Here is a 17,403-nt window from a genome sequence, read left to right on the forward strand (position 1 = left end):
TTACCTGCTGACAATTGAGGCACCGAGCTACAAACCCAACTATATCCTTCTTCATCTGCCTCCACCAATAGTGTTGTCTCAAATCCTAATACATCTTCGTGGCACTGGGATGTATGGAATACCGCGAACTATGGGCCTCCTCTAGAATCAAGTCCCGAAGCCCATCAACATTGGGCACACAGACCCGACCTTGTGTAATGAACCAACCGGTCGTTTTGAGAATTTAAGCTTTGTTCAGTGGCATAAGGTTTGTAATAGCTTCATAATATGAGTATCGACTTGCATGCATGGTTGAATTCAGTTAACGGATGATTCATAGTCAAATTGGAAGCAGGAATCTAATTTTGGGAGTTTAAGCGGTGAGAATTTGACTGGAATTTGACTTTTGAGTAAAAGGCCCCGGAATGGATTTTGGGTGATCTCAACAGCTTTGTACGGTGATTTTGGACTTAGGCGCTATCCGGATTCAGATTTGGAGGTGTGTAGGGTAATTTGAGGCGTTTTGGCGAAAGTAGGAAAAGTTGAGGTCTGAAAAATGGAGAAGTTTGATCCATAGTTGACTTTTGCGATATTGGGGTCAAAATGAAATTCTGAGAGCTGGAACAGCTTTGTTATGTCACTTTGGACTTGTCTGCAAAATTTGGCGTCATTCCGGATTAATTTGATAGGTTTCAGCACGAGTCTTGGAAGTTGGAAGATTTGAAAGTTCTTAAGTTCGATTCTCGTTGTGATTCATCATCTCGGTGTTGTTTGATATAATTTGGGACCTCGAGTGAGTCCATGTTAGGTTATGTGACTTCTCTGTGTGTTTAGACGGGGTCTCGGGGGGCCTCGAGTGTGTTCGGGGTAGGCCACGTGTCATTTTTCCCATTTTTGGAACTGCTGTTTTCTGCTTCTGGTATCCTCATTCGCGATAGCGAACAACCTTTTACGTTTGCAATGCCTTGTTACTGACCATCTCGAAATCCTTCTTTGCATTCGCGTTCAACACTTCGCGTTCGCGAAGCACTGCATTTTCCTTCTTCGCGTTCGCGTCCTTCCCTACGCGTTCGCGTAGTTTCCTGCCCTTCTTCTCCGTGTTCACGAGCTCATCATCGTGTTCGCGATGAGAAACCTGGGCAGCCTTAACTTTTCTTCTTCGTGAACACGGTCCTTCCTTCGCATTCGCGATGCACAAATGCCTGGGCGGACAGAATATAACCCAAAATCGAGGGTTACACCATTTTCATCATAACTTGACTTGTGGAGCTCGGTTTTGAGCGATTCTTTGAGGGGTTTTCACAAAATTCGATTGGGTAAGTGTTCTTCACCTAGAATATAATATATTCCATGATTTTATCTTCATTTGTATCATTTAAATTGTATTTTGGATTGGGGAAGGAGTTGGTTTTTGAAGAAAATTTCTAAAAAGAAAAATCGTGATTAGAGGGACCAAATGGTATCGGAATTTGATAAATTTTGTATGGTTGAACTCGTATCGGAATGGGTATTCGGTTTTTCTAACATTTGTTGGGTTCTGAGGTGTGGTCCCGGGGGTTGACTTTTGGAGTGATTTTTGGATTTTGTTAAAGATTGAGACTTTATGATCCGCAATAGTTTCTTGTGTATTTTATTTGTGCTTTGAAGTTAATTTTGTTAGATTTGAGCCATACAGAGATCTTTTCACCCGAGAAGTGCATTTTGGAGTATAGGTGTGTTGTATTTGAGGTAAGTATCTTGCCTAACCTTGTGTGAGGGACTTCCCCCTAGGATTTGAGTCTTCTATGTTGATTGTAGTTCGTGTACACGAGGTGATGAGTGCGTGCTCGGACTTATCTGTGCAAATTGGTCTTTTTAGAGTTATTAGGTCCTTATATTCACTGTGTATGAATGTGTCCTTCACATGACTGAGTTTTCTATTTGCTAGTTTCGCATCTACATGCTTGATTGGAAATAATTGCTTCATGATTCACTCTTACTGCTTAACTGACTCCTATTTGATTTAATTGAAGAATTTCGCCTCTCCTATTGTCATGATATCTTTTCATAGTTGTTTGTCTTATTTGAGAATCATTATTATCCTTCTGAAATTTTGTTTAGTCTTAAGTGAAGCTAAAGATCATCTTTCCCTAATTGAATTGTCGAATATCCTCAAAATTGTCCAACCTTAAAAGGAGTTAGATAACCTATATCTTTGTTGACTTGCCCTTATTTGGGACTACTAAACTCTCATTGATTTCCTTGTTAATGACTTGTATATTGTGGTACTGTCGCTATACGTTAGTTTTCCTATGTTGAATTGTTCCCTTTATGTCAGCATTCTTTATAGTGGTTATTCCTTGTGAGCTGGTTCTGTCGTTTCCTTGCGTTTTACAGTCCTTAAGTTGATTTACTTGTCTTACCTTGTATTATTGTCATTTGTTGTTGTTTTATGTATTGTTGTGATATTTGAGCTTTCTGTTATGTTGTGACTGTTGTTTCTGTTGTTTGCGTTACATGTTTACTTTGGGACTATGGATAGGTATTCCGGGAGATCCCCCTGCATATTTACTTTTAGGACTACGGGACTGCACCCGAGAGATTCCCCTGTACACATATATAGAGGAGCACCACCCATATTTTATCTCAGTTCTGCTTATCGGAGTAAGTTCCCCTATCTGTTGCTCCACTTATGGGTGCGTTTCATAATTTGCACTCTATTTATGTGATTACCTTGTTGGGAGGTTCTATGAGTGATAGCTGTGCCTATCGTCTATTTCTAGTCCTTGTTGAGAGTTATGAGACTAGTGGTAAATTCCTGTTGTCCTTTTCGGTAGGTTTGATGTGATTTATGAGTATTTTTTGCTATGAGCCGTGATTTCTTTTATGCTCCACCGGTGTGGGAGCCAGTACGTATTGTAATTTTGTTGATGGAATTGATCTAGTGAGAGTTTCCAACTGATTTGATGTGTACCATACTTGAGATTCAGAGTTGAGGGCAGGATCCTTGTTATTTCATGTGATTTGATGTGTTGAGACCAGGTTGTGTACCGCGGTGCGAGTTATATCAGTATGAGATCCTTATGATTCTTTTATATGCTTTAATTCTTTCTTTTTAGATTGTTTTGTAAATTAGTTTGATAGAAAAAAATTGTGCTTGACAGACTTGTTTGATAATTCCTTTATGTGTTTCCGTTTCCATATTCATCACTTTCGTTCTCTACTTCTTGAGTTTTAGCTTGTGGGGTGTGTGCCCGTTGGTATTAGTTGTGATTTGGTGATTCAGGTGTTAATTATGTAGTTTTCGTGATTATTGTATCATCGCCAGTGTTGTGGAGGTTTGAAACGGGGTCCTATCAAATATGAGGCTTATGACCGGTGCAAGATTTGATTTTGGGCAAGTATTGTGACCAGGAATGTTATATAGGCCTATATGTGGTGTATCTGTTGTGTGGTTGTACTCTGTGGGTGTAGGCATAAGTGGTTGCAGCTAGTTGAAACTAATACCGGATATGGATTTATAATCGGATCTCTTGGAAATGAATGGGAGATGGGGATTTTGGCTCTAAGGCTTATTGGTATTGCTAGAAAGGCTAAATTTCAGTTGAGATGGTGTTGTTAGATATATGTGGATTGGGGTGACGTGGGGTCACCTGCGGGTGTATACTAGAAGTCTGCATTCAATGATTTGAGAACTTCGAGGCGAATCTTGGCACGTTCGAGGATGAACGTTGGTTTAAGAGGGGGAGGATGTAACGAACCGGCCGGTCGTTTTGAGAATTTAAGCTCCGTTCAACGGCGTAAGGTCTAGAATAGCTTCATAATGTTAGTATCGACTTACGTGCATGGTTGAATTTAGTTAACGGATAATTCAGAGTCAAATTGGAAGAAGAAATCTATTTTGGGAGTTTAATCGGTGAGAATTTGATTGGAATTTGACTTTTGAGTAAAAGGCCCCAGAATGGATTTTGGGTGATATCAACAACCTTTTATGGTGATTTTGGACTTAGGCGGCATCCATATTCAGATTTGGAGGTCTGTAGGGTAATTTGAGGCGTTTCGGCGAAAATTGGAAAAGTTGAGGTTTGGAAAATGTAAAAGTTTGACCCATAGTTGACTTTTTCAATATCGGGGTCGGAATGCGATTCCGAGAGTTGGAACATCTCCTTTATGTCATTTTGGACTTGTCTGCAAAATTTGGCTTCATTCTGGATTGATTTGATAGGTTTCGGCACGAGTCTTGGAAGTTGGAAGGTTTGAAAGTTCTTAAGTTCGATTCTTGTTGGGATTCGTCGTTTCAGCATTGTTTGATATAATTTGGGACCTCGAGCGAGTCCATGTTAGGTAATGTGACTTGTTTTTGTGTTTAGACGGGGTCCCGGGGGGCCTCGGGTGTGTTCCGGGTGGGCCACGGGTCATTTTTCCCATTTTTGGAACTGTTGTTTTCAGCTTCTGGTATCTTCCTTCGTGATCGCGAATAGCCTTTCGCATTTGCGATGCCTTGTTGCTGACCACCTCTAAATCCTTCTTCGCATTCGCGTTCAACACTTCACATTCGTGAAGCACTGCATTTTCCTTCTTCGCGTTCGCGTCCTTCCCTACGCGTTCGTGTAGGTTCCTGCCCGTGTTCTCCGGGTTCGCAAGCTCATCATTGCATTCGCGATGAGCAACTTAGGCAGCCTTAACTTTTCTTCTTCGCGAACGTGGTCCTTCCTTCGCGTTCGCAATGCACAAATGCTTGAGCGGACAGAATATAACCCAGAATCGAGGGTTACACTATTTTCATCATAACTTGACTTGTTGAGCTCGATTTTGAGCGATTCTTTGAGTGGTTTTCACACAATTCGATTGGGTAAGTGTTCTTCACCTAGAATATAATATATTCCATGACTTTATCTTAATTTTTATCATTTAAATTATATTTTGGGTTGGGGAAGGAGTTGGTTTTTGAAGAAAATTTCTAAAATGAAAAATCGTGATTTGAGGGACCAAATGGTATCGAAATTTGATAAATTTTGTATGGTTGGACTCGTATAGGAATGGGTATTCGGTTTTTCTAAAATTTGTTAGGTTCCGAGGTGCGGGCCCCGGGGTCGACTTTTGGACCGATTTTGGATTTTGTTACAGATTGAGACTTTATAATTCGGAATAGTTTCTTATGTATTTTGTTTGTGCTTTGAAGTTAATTTGGTTAGATTTGAGCCTTCCGGAGATCTTTTTACCTGAGAAGTGCATTTTAGAGTATCGGTGTGTCGTCTTTGAGGTAAGTATCTTGCCTAATTTTGTGTGAGGGACTTCCTCCAAGGATTTGAGTCTTCTATGTTGATTGTAGTTCGTGTATGCAAGGTGACGAGTGCGTGCTCGGACTTATCTGTGAAAATTGGTCTTTTTAGAGTTATTAGGTCCTTATATTCACTGTGTATGAATGTGTCCTTGACATGACTGAGTTTCCTATTTGCTAGTTTTGCATCTACATGCTGGACTGGAAATAATTGCTTCATGATTCACTCTTACTGCTTGACTAACTCCTATTTGATTTAATTGAAGAATTTTGCCTCTCCTATTGTCATGCTATCTTTTCATAGTTGTTTGCCTTATTTGAGAATCATTATTATCCTTCTGAAATTTTGTTTAGTCTTAAGTGAAGCTAAAGATCACCTTTCCCTAATTGAATTGTCGAATATCCTTAAAATTGTCCAACCTGAAAAGGAGTTAGATAACGTATATCTTTGTTGATTTGTCCTTCTTTGGGACTACTAGACTTACGTTGATTTCCTTGTTATTGACTTGTATATTATGGGACCGTCGATATACGTTAGTCTTCCCGTGTTGAACTGTTCCATTTATGCCAGTATTCTTTTCTGTGGTTATTCCTTGTGAGCTGGTTTTGCCGTTTCCTTGCGTTTTACAGTCCTTAAGTTGAATTACTTGTCTTAACTTGTAATATTGTCATTTGTTGTTGTTTTATGTATTGCGGTGATGTACGAGCTTTTTGTTGTGTTGTGACTGTTATTTCTGTTGGTTGCGCTGCATTTTTACTTTGGGACTACATATTGGTATTTTGGGAGATCCCCCTGCATATTGACTTTTGGGACTACGGGACTGCACCCGGGAGATTCCCCTGCACACATATATTGATTTGGACTGTAGTGCGAGATACCGAGAGATCCCCAGCATACATATTGAGGATACTTAGAGATCCTTGGGATATCGAGAGATCCCCAACATATATTAAGGATACTAAGAGATCCTCGAGATACTGAGAGATCCCCAACATATATTGAGGATACTAAGAGATCATTTGGGATACCAAGAGATCCCCAGAACAAATATTGAGGATACTAAGAGATCCTCGGGATACCGAGAGATCCCCAGCATATATTGAGGATACTACGGGATCTTCGGGATACCGAGAGATCCCCAGCATATATTGAGGATACTAAGAGATTCTCGGGATACCGAGAGATCCCTAGTACATATATTGAGAATACTTAGAGATCCCTGGGATACTGAGAGATCCCGAGTATTTACGTTTGGAACTACGAGACGATATCCTAGGAGATCCCCTGTTAAAAATCATTGCATTCTGAGCTGATGTTTCATTGATCCTATCCCCGTGTAAACATTATAGGTGTTGTCCGTTCTATTCCTTATACTTACTAGTTGGTATGAACTATGTTAGGACACTTGCACAAGCATACACATGGTTAATCATCCTTACCGGGTAGGAGGCTCTTTGAGATTCCTGAGTATAGACACACACCTTGTTCTTTTCCTTCCATGTGAGAATGTGTCTTTTGGGAATGTGAGTTGTCATTATGATTAGGGTTCAGGTATTAAGACCCATATTGTGTGATTATGATATGCTAAGGTTATCTATTGAAAAGATTATATTCAAAAAGAACATTTATTTGGATGAAGTATATTTCGAAACATTTTTATCATTTAAAGGTTTGACTATTTGATTGACGCTTGTTGGTTAAGACTCAAGGTGAAAACTATCAGAGTTGTTGAGTTATGACTTGTCTTTACTGTATTTGTGATTTCGGATTTGGGTTGTATTCTCGCTTACCTTTCCGTGTTTTCCCTTATGGTGTTCCACTAAGTAATGTTTTCTTTCCTTATTTTAACTACTGTATTGTTAGTCATATTGTCTAGTCTCTATATAAATATCATGTTCTGTATAAAGACTAGTAGGTTTGACTATCCCTCATCACCACTCTACCGAGGTTAGTCTTGATACTTACTGGGCACCACTGTGGTGTGCTCATACTACACTTGTGCACATTTTTTTTGTGCAGATCCAGGTATTGTTCATTAGTAGCTGTGCGGATTCTTGACGAGGAGACCCAGGGTAGTCCTGCTGCTGCGTTCCCAGGCTTCAAAGTCACCTTCCTATTTTAAATTCACACTGTTGTACTTATTTCCGTACGATTGTGTTTTAGAAGTTGTAGCGAAACTCTATAGAGCTTATGACTTGTACTACTGGGTTTTGGGAATTTTAAATTTTGTAGAGATTCTACTTCAAGACTGTTAAATTTCATTTATTATTAGGTATTTCAGCATGAGTTAGGCTTACGTAGTCCCTAAGACTAGGTGCCATCACGATACTCAAACAGAGGGAAAGTTAGGTCGTGACACCCTGCATCCTCAATACCCCATCATCACCAATGGTCACATCTCTAGCATCACCTCGCAGAACCTTGTCCTTGAGGACAAGCAAATGAGGGTCATCACACTGACACTCCCGAATATGATCAAATAAGGAAGACCGAGAAATCACACAAGCAAGGACCCGACTAGGGTCCGAAAGATCCGATCTCACGAACTGACTGGATAAGGCCTAAACATCCATCACCATGGGTCTCTTCGCTATTGATAGATAAGCCAACTCCCCAAACTCTCCGCTCAACGACTCAAAGCATCAGCCACCACAATGGCCTTGCCCGGGTGATATGAGATAGTGATATCATAGTCCTTCAGCAGCTCTAACCACCTCCTCTGGCGCAAATTAAGGTCCTTCTGCTTGAACAAATGCTGCAAACTCCGGTGAACAGTATAAATCTCACAAGGCGCACCATACAAATAATGATGCCAAATCTTTGAGGCGTGAACAATAGTAGCTAACTCAAGATCGTGGATAGGATAATTCTTCTCATGAAACTTCAACTACCTGGATGCGTAGGCAATCACTCTACCGTCCTGCATCAATACCGCTCCAAGGCCAATCCTCGAGGCATCACAATAGACAGTATAAGACCCCGAACCAGTAGGCAATATCAAAACTAGGGTTGTAGTCAATGCTGCATTGAGCTTCTGAAAGCTCTCCCCATACTCTTCTGTCCACTTGAATGGAACACCCTTCTAGGTCGGTCTGGTCATAGGTGCTGCAATGGATGAAAATCCCTCAACAAATCGATAGTAATAACCCGCCAAGCCAAGAATACTACGGGTCTCTATAGCTGAGGATGGTCTGGTCCAACTCTGCACTGCTTCCACTTTCTACGGATCCACCTTCATCCCCTCACTAGATACCACGTCACCCAAGAATGCCAAAGAATCCAACCAAAGCTCACATTTCAAGAACTTAGCATATAATTTCTTCTCTCTTAAAGTCTAAAGCACTGTCCTCAGGTGTTGTTCATGATCTTCCCGACTCCGGGAATATACCAGAATGTCATCAATAAAGACAATGACGAATGAGTCAAGATATGGCCGAAATATACTGTGCATCAAATGCATAAAGGCTGCTGGGGCATTGGTCAGCCCAAGTGACATAACAAGGAATTCGTAGTGACCATACCGAGTCCTGAAGGCAGTCTTCGGGATATTTGGCTCTCGAACCTTCAACTGATGATAGCGTGAACGCAAGTAAATCTTAGAAAACACACAAGCACCCTGTAACTGATCAAATAGGTCATCAATACGAGGCATAAGATAACAGTTCTTCACTGTAACCTTGTTCAACTGGCGATAATCAATACACATACGCATAGAACCATCCTTCTTCTTGAAAAATAAGACAGGAGCACCCCAAGGTGATACACTAGGCCGAATGAAACCCTTATCAAGCAATTCCTGTAACTGCTCCTTCAACTCAGGAGGAGCCATACCGTACGGAGCAATAGAAATGGGCTGAGTGCCCAGCAACAGATCAATGCCAAAATCAATGTCTCTATCGGGCGGCATGCCGGAAGATCAGCTAGAAACACATCAGAGAAATTTCGTGCTACTGGGACTGAATCAACTGTAGGGGTATCAATACAGACATCTCTCACATAAGCTAGATACGCGTCACACCCCTTCTCAACCATATTCTGAGCCTTAAGAAATGAAATAACTCTACTGGAAGTATGATCTAAGGTACCCCTCCACTCTACTCGCGGTACACCTGGCATAGCCGACATCACGGTTTTTGCGTGGCAATCAAGAATAGCATAATGGGGCGACAACCATTCCATGCCCAGAATAACATCAAAGTCTACCATACTGAGCAATAACAAATCAGCTCTGGTCTCAAACCACTAAGAGAAATCAAGCACGACCGATAAACGCGGTCCACAAGAAGAGAATCTCCAACATTAGTAGAAACATAAATAGGAGAACTCAAAGAAATCCCGAGATACGCCCAAATACGAGGCAAAATAAGAGGACACATAAGAATAAGTGGAGCCTGGACCGAATAGAACCGATGCATCTCTATGACAAACCAGGATAATACTTTGAGGACAGAATCGGAGGCGACAACCCAGGTACGGGAAGGAAAGGCATAGTATCTGGCCTGGTCTCCCCCCTAAGGCGACCTCTACCTCCTCGACCTCCACCTCTAGCCGGCGGGGTGGGTGGGGTAGCAACTGGTGCTGAAATTATAGCCTGGAAACTCTACGGAGCACGTTGTGGCTGAGAAGTCTGTGGAGGTGCACCCCTCCCTAGTTTAGGGAAATGTCTCACCACATGGTGCGTGTCGCCACACTCAAAATAGCCTTGCTGCTGATGTAGCTGTGGGAACTGTGTGGTACGGGTACTATGAGACCCATGAACACCTGAAACACTATGCAAAGCCTGAAACACAAACTGAACTGGCTGGCCCACAAAACCTCTGCCATGCCGTAAGGACCAGTGGGTCTCTCCAGTCTACGAGGTCTCCTCACCTCCCTGTACTCTCTCTCCTGACCTCGTCTGTCCTCTCTCTCCCAGACCCACCTATCCTCTACCCAGCGAGCGACCCTTTCCACCTGCTGAAATGGGACCATAGGCTATGTCTCCATGACACCTAGAACCCGACCAATGTGAACTCACTGCTTTGAGACTGGGTCCCTTTCCCGATCTGTGAAGTAGTTGGTACAACCTGAATTAATCCCACCCGAACCAATTTACCAAACATGCTCAGGAACTATGTTAAGGTCTCCGGAATTGCTGGAGTAGTAGTAGCGGTAGGCGTATCAGGTGCATGGGCTCCAGATGGAACTGCTGGTGGCTCCTCTGTAGCAGCTTTCACGGGTTCTTTGACTGCACCGTGTGCGCGTCCTCGGTCTCTACCCCGGCCCCGACCTCTGACGACTCTTGCAGGGGGCACGGGTGTCTGGTCATCTCCAATAACATGTATCCTCACCATCAATAAGAGAATGGAAAACTGAGTTTTAGGATTGTGATGTTGAAAATCTCGCACGACAAGGAAATCAAATGAAGTGGAATTTTCCTAACGCTTACATAACTTCTCATAGATAAGTACAGACGTCTCCGTACCGATCTGCGAGACTTTAATAAACCGGCTTGTGATTTATAACTCCTATGAACCTAGAGCTTTGATACCAACTTATCACAACCCAAGTTCGCCCTCCGTGAACAATCGTGACGGCACCTAATCCCTCCGACTAGTTAAGCCTAACAAATGCAGAAAAAAACAATTGCGAAGAGAAAATAATTAAAAACTGAGATAACAAAATGAAAGAGTATTTAAGATGTCGCCGGACATATAACAGTACAAGAATCTCAACCTAACACTCCTAAAATTCGGAACCCCATGAATCACAAGCTAGAGTACATAAAAGGCTCTATCTCCAGAAATGTCTATCAACAAGGAAGATACAGAAGGGCTATACTAGTACAGAGAATAGAAAGGGACTCCCTGGTCTGCGGGCGACGCAGATATACCTCGAAGTCTCTACAGAAGCGTCTCGCCTCAAGGGTGATAAGACTGAGTGGAAGTAACTTGATCTGCACATGCAAAAACATGTGCAGGAAAGGGTATGAGTACACCACAGCGGTACCCAATAAGTGCCAACCCTTACCTCGGTCGAGTAGTGACGAAGAAGGTCAGGGCCCTACCGGTCATATACATTAATATATAAGGAGATGAAATAGTATGATGTAACACAGCATAATAATAAGAATAACAACAACTACAATAGAGAGAAAATTCACAAAAAGAATACAACTTAACACAGAGATAACAACCAGGGATCTACCAGGATCCCGTCCTGTAGACCCCAAATGTAAATATCCAACAAACCGGGAATCTACTAGGATACCATCCTGTATCCCACAAATGTAAATATCCAGCAAACCAGGGATCTAGCAGGATACCGTCCTGTAGACCTCAAATGTAAATATCCAGCAAACCAGGAATCTACCAGGATACTGTTCTGTAGCCCCCAAATGTAAATGTCCAGTGGATCTCTCGGGTGTCGTCCCATAGTCTAACTCATAATGAGCCGGGGATCTATCGGAAATCCCGATCCGTAGTCCCCAAATGTAAATACCCAGTACTAAGGGAATCTACTGGGTGTAGTCCCGTAGTTTCATATAACTGTGCAGGGGATCTACCGGAATCCCACATCTGTATTTTCAAATAAACAGACAAGTGGGATCTATCGAGAACCGCCCGTAGTCCCAATGTAAACACGTAGCAACAACACAAGAATAGTCAACTCAATTCAATTTAATATCAAAATAGATAGGTAATTCTAACCTAGCTTGATGCATAGAGTTCAGATAAAGCAGTTTGAGTAAGTAGGCAATTTAGTCATTAGCTAACAGTAAGCTCAAAGTTCAAGTAGTGTAAACAGTGAAGAAAAATACGAAATTATAGATTACGTACAAGGCATTTCATATATCAACAATACCAAATCCTAAGGGGAGTTCCCCCACACAAGGTTATACAAGCCACTTACCTCGAACCAGCTCAATCAGTTCTATACCACATTCTTGCCACGAGTATCCGACTCCAAATAGCCCAAATCTATTCAAAGTAATTGCATAATGTGAATATTACTTCAAGTAACTAATTCAACTAACTAATTCGAAGCTAACACGTGAAATTAGGAAAATCGCCCAAAAAGCCCTATCGGGCCCACATCTCAAAATCCGACAACCCATTCAATTACGAGACTACCCATACTAGTTTCACTCAATTCTGACTCCGAATTGACTTTCAAATTCAAAAAATTCATTTTATGAAGTTCCACAATTTTCCCCAAATTTTCATCCCAAATCTCTACTCAAATGATGAATCCAACATTATAATCATGTATTTTTTCCAAAATTGAGTTAGAATCACCTATCCACATGGTTTTCTTGAAAATCCCTCAAAAATCGCCAAAGCCCGAGCTCTCTAGGTCAAAATATAAAATAAAATCCCAAATCTCGTATTTATATGGCACCTTCTGAATTCCCTCACTACTAACAGTGGACAATCACCGCTGACCGCGGTAAATCCACCGCTACAGCGGAAAATGTTGATTGCACTAACAGGATTTAGTATTTTGGCCATAACATTCTCTAAATATGTCCAAATCACAATTTCTCTACCTTTTCGGAAACTAGACACGAAAGTCTACAACTTTCGTTTTTGAATGATCTCAAAATTTCTTGTAGATCAAAAGATATAGGCTTCCGAAGTCGAACCAGTGCACCTGGGGATTCTTCATGACCGCGACCGCGGACCATTTTCTGCCCCAACGGTAAAACCACTGCCCCAGCGGAAAAACTTCTGCCCCAGTGGTAACTATAAGCACCAGAACCATTGCTTGAGTTCCGGAAATGCCCGGACTAGCTCAAAACTCACCCGAGGCCCTCGGGACCTCAACCCAAATATACCAACACCTCCCATAACATCATTAAGACTTAGTCGAGCCTTCAAATCACTCCAAACAACATCAAAACACCAAATCAACTTCGAATTCAAGCTTAAGAAATTAAGAACTTTCAAATTCGACAAATGATGCCGAAACCTATCAATTCAGCTCCGAATGACCTGAAATTTTGCACACACGTTCCAAATAACACTATGGACCTACTCCAACTTTTGGAATTCCATTCCCACCCCGATATCAAAATCTCACTATCGAACCAGAAACTTCGAAAATTCGACTTTCGACATTTAAAGCCTAATTAAGCTACGGACCTCCAAAACACAATTCGAACATGCCACTAAACCCGAAATCACCCGACGGAGCTAACAGAACCAGCATAATTCCATTTCGAGGCCGTCTTCACACTGCTCCGACTACGGTCCAAATTCTAAAGCTTAAGCTCTCATTTAGGGACTAAGTGTCCCAAAACTCTCCGAAACTCCAAACAAATCCTCCCGGCAACTCACAATAGCATAAACAAATACGGGGAATGTCATTAATAGGGGATAAGGGCGTAAATTCTTAAAACAACCGGTCGGGCCATTACACGTGTAGAGGAGAATTTTAAGAAAAAAGCTATTTCTGTGTATTGAGCCTAGTTGAAGTAAGTATCTTCCGTAACTTTGTGTAAGGAAACTACCTCTTAGGATTTGGGTTGATTGTACTATTTACATTATATGAAAGACTTGTACATAAAGTGATGAATGTGTACACAGACTTATATGTGATATTTGACTGGTTTAGACTCTTAGGTTACTTATAAGAACTTAATTGAAGTTATTATTATTTTTTGTTCTATCTTTCGTTGTTAGTTTTATTCTTACATGCCTTACTTGAATTTGTTATTACATGTTCTAGTTCCCATTGTCAAAGTTACTCATATATGCATTTAATTGTAGTTATTGTTACATGCTATCCTTCTCATTATTGAGTTATTCTCATGAATTTAGTTGTAGTTGTTATATCATTTTATCTCTTTCATTATAAGCTTATGCAATGTACTTGAATTGGAAGATGCCATTTCACGGGAGTACCTTCATTGCTGAGTTATTGAGGTTGCAGTTGCGAAAGCTTCTAACACATTATGGTTGACGTGTTGATTATTGGGATATCCTTCCTTGTTGAGTTGTTTCTTATTCATTTTGTTATTATTGAGGTTCTAGTACACATTGTGGTTGAGTCGTGAGCTATATGTTGTGGTAACATTATTATTGTTTATGTGGTAATTTTGTGGCATAAAGGGTACATGTGGTGCGAGTTGATTATTGTGTTGTGATACTGATACACATGCAGTGGTATAATGGTGGGTATTGAAACGCATGCGGTGTGATAAGGTGGGATTTATGTACGTGTAGCTAGTAAGGGAATTATTTGAAGTCACACGGTTAGATAAGAGGGCTAAAATGCGTGTAGCTATTTTGAAAAAAATATTTTTAAATGCAAGACTCACGCGGTGATATAAGGAATATTATGATTGTAACTTGAGAAATGAGAATATGAGGTGTGATACATCGGTTGTGATTCTTGTTGTACATTCTATGTTCAAAAGGGTTGTTGATTTAAATAGTTATTATCTTTCCTTTGTTGTTTTACTTGTATTCTCACAGTACTTGATCACTTATTGTTCTTTATTGCCTTAATTTTCGTTGTTATCCTTATATCATTGTATTGTTATAATGACTATTTCTGTAGATTTCCTTTATTAGATTATGTTAATATTCTGTTCAGGTTTCTATGTCTAGTAGGTGTCATGACCTGGCATCGTCACTACTCCATCGAGGTTAGGCTCGATACTTACTGGGTACTGTTGTGGTATACTCATGCTATGCTTCTATATATCTTTTTATGCAGATCCAGGTACCTCTTACCAGCCTAGGCACAAGTGAATCGAGCTCAGATTTCGGAGACTTCAAAATATACCTGCTTGATGCTCGCAAGCTTCAGAGTCACCTTCTACTATTGTCTTTCCTATTATTTATCTTCACATCAAATAGTATTGTATTTTGAGATTCTAGTGTGCTTCTTAGAGCTTATGACTCAGTTTCACCTGTATTGGGGGATTTAGTGATTGTTATTCAGCACTGATGATATCATGAGATTTATCAGCTTAATTAAATATTCTTAGTCATTTTTTTGTTAAATTGTCTTGTCTGTTAGGCTTACCTAGTCTTAGAGTCTAGGTGCCATCACGACTACCTCGGGTGAAATTTTTGGATCGTGACAAGAATGGGAAACAAATCTAATATTTTCTATAAAGGATTCAAAAAAGTCACATTTGGCATTTGGACATGTGACCTAGATCAGTATTTTAACCCCTTTTGCCATATTACTATAACTTTTCTCATGTAGATGGGATTTAACAACTTATAAATAATTTAAAAAACTAATTTTACCCTATTAGCAAGGTTTTTTTAAGAATCCACTAGGCATTGTGCGTAAAGTTGATTTTCATATATATAACATAAAGTACAATAATGGAGGGGGACATAAACCTGTCCTCTAGAAATATAATGAAAGTGCATTTGGCAACCCATAAAAGGTAACCAAATGGACCCTGAATGTTATGATGAGTTAGACCTATAATGATGAACCAATTGTCTAACCAACAATGATATACCCTTGGACTTATAAAGTTAGTGTAAACGTAAGCTTAGGTCAACTATACAAAAATGCACAAATAATCCTAAATGTACTAAACAAGAGAGTTGGAAGATCATCTTCCATATACAATAAGTTTTACATCTAATGAAGGTGTAGAAATTCCCTTTGAGAAGTGGCAAAAAACATGATGTAGTGAATGAGACTATCTTCCATTTTACTTTGACATTGAGATCAAAGAAATCCAAACGGAACATAACTAACAAAAAAGTGCCTGGGGCTGGGCTGAATAGCTGCTGCTGTCTGATAATCCTGACAGAAAAGAGTGAACATTGTCTTGCTTCAACTGTCCAAATGAACTTGAGGTCTGTGAGTGATTGCTTCTGATTGCTGGAGAAGTAGTAGCATTTTGTTGGCTTTTATTGTAGGGGAAGGTGTGTGAGCAAGGTTGAGTTACTAGGACTGGATCCCTAGGAAGTTCCTACTAAGTACCTGCACAGATGGCATGTTGCTGCTGATGTGCCTGCTGCTGATTACCTGCCTGAGACTTGGCTTGTTGTAGGTAAACCTGTTGCACGGGAGCTGATGAGTGAGAAGCTGACTGCTTGTGAGATGTCAGCTAGGGTGTTCTCTTTGCTACCTGCACCTAGAGGTTAGGTGGCTGGCATGTGTGTGTGTGAAGATTTTGGTAGACTAAGGTGAATTTATGCAATTTTAGAGGAATGAGTATCAGAGATGCTAATACCATACACTAAAACTACAGCAATTAACCTAGCCTACTCATTGAACCTGCAAAATTGAGCTAACTTGTTAGCAAAAAAGGGGCGTTATAGCTCCTTATTCTGAAGATGATGTTCTATTTTCAGGTTCTTGTGGTTTCTGGAATCAGAGAATGGGCGGTAAATGAGGTGTGAGTGTGGAAGAATTTTAATGGTGGGGACAACTTGAGTTAATTCTGGACAACTACTATCAGGTTCTTGTGTGTGCTGAGGTAGATTGTCTGGTTGTTGCGATCGTTAGGAGTATGTTTGGATGGATAAAATCCATTACTACTACTCACTGAGGTGTTGCAGTGTTGTGGTGGGGGTTTAACTGAAGGAAGTTGATTGGACTTAATTGAGAAACTACAACCAAAGAAAACAGAAGGAGCTATGAAGGTTTCTGCAGCTTCTGCAGCTGCAACTACTGCTCCCTTTTTGGCTGGGGTGGGGGTTTTTTGTGGGCATTATTATGCTTATACTAATGCAAGTGTGATCTGTGTCTATCAATTGATTTTGTTTCCAGGATAATAAGCATCATAGATGCTAATACCACTCCCTCAAAACATAGCAATTGATTGAGCAAAGAGAATGAGTTGAAACTTGCACAAAAGAAAAGAGAGTTAGAGAAAATTTGGGCTTGTTTGTAGTTAGGTTCTTGTGTGTATTGATGCAAATTGGAGGGGTTGTAAGCGGTGGTAACTGGAGTTTGGAGGTATGGTGTTGGTTCTGTTGGGGGTTGGCTAGAAATAGTGGTGAGATGGGGTTTGGTTGATTGTTGTGTGATTTGTGAAATGACTGGGAGTTGGTTTTGGTGGTGGTGTGCTATGAAATGAGGATAGTTGCTGAGGGGAATGGTATGGTGGTTAGAAGATTGATGTGACTACCGGTTCAAGCCCAATAGGGGGCATAACTGGTAAGGGGAAAGTCTTATCTCCCAATGCCTTACACTAGTA

The sequence above is a fragment of the Nicotiana tabacum genome, chromosome 22, assembly GCF_000715075.1.
Source record: "Nicotiana tabacum cultivar K326 chromosome 22, ASM71507v2, whole genome shotgun sequence".
NCBI lineage: Eukaryota > Viridiplantae > Streptophyta > Magnoliopsida > Solanales > Solanaceae > Nicotiana > Nicotiana tabacum.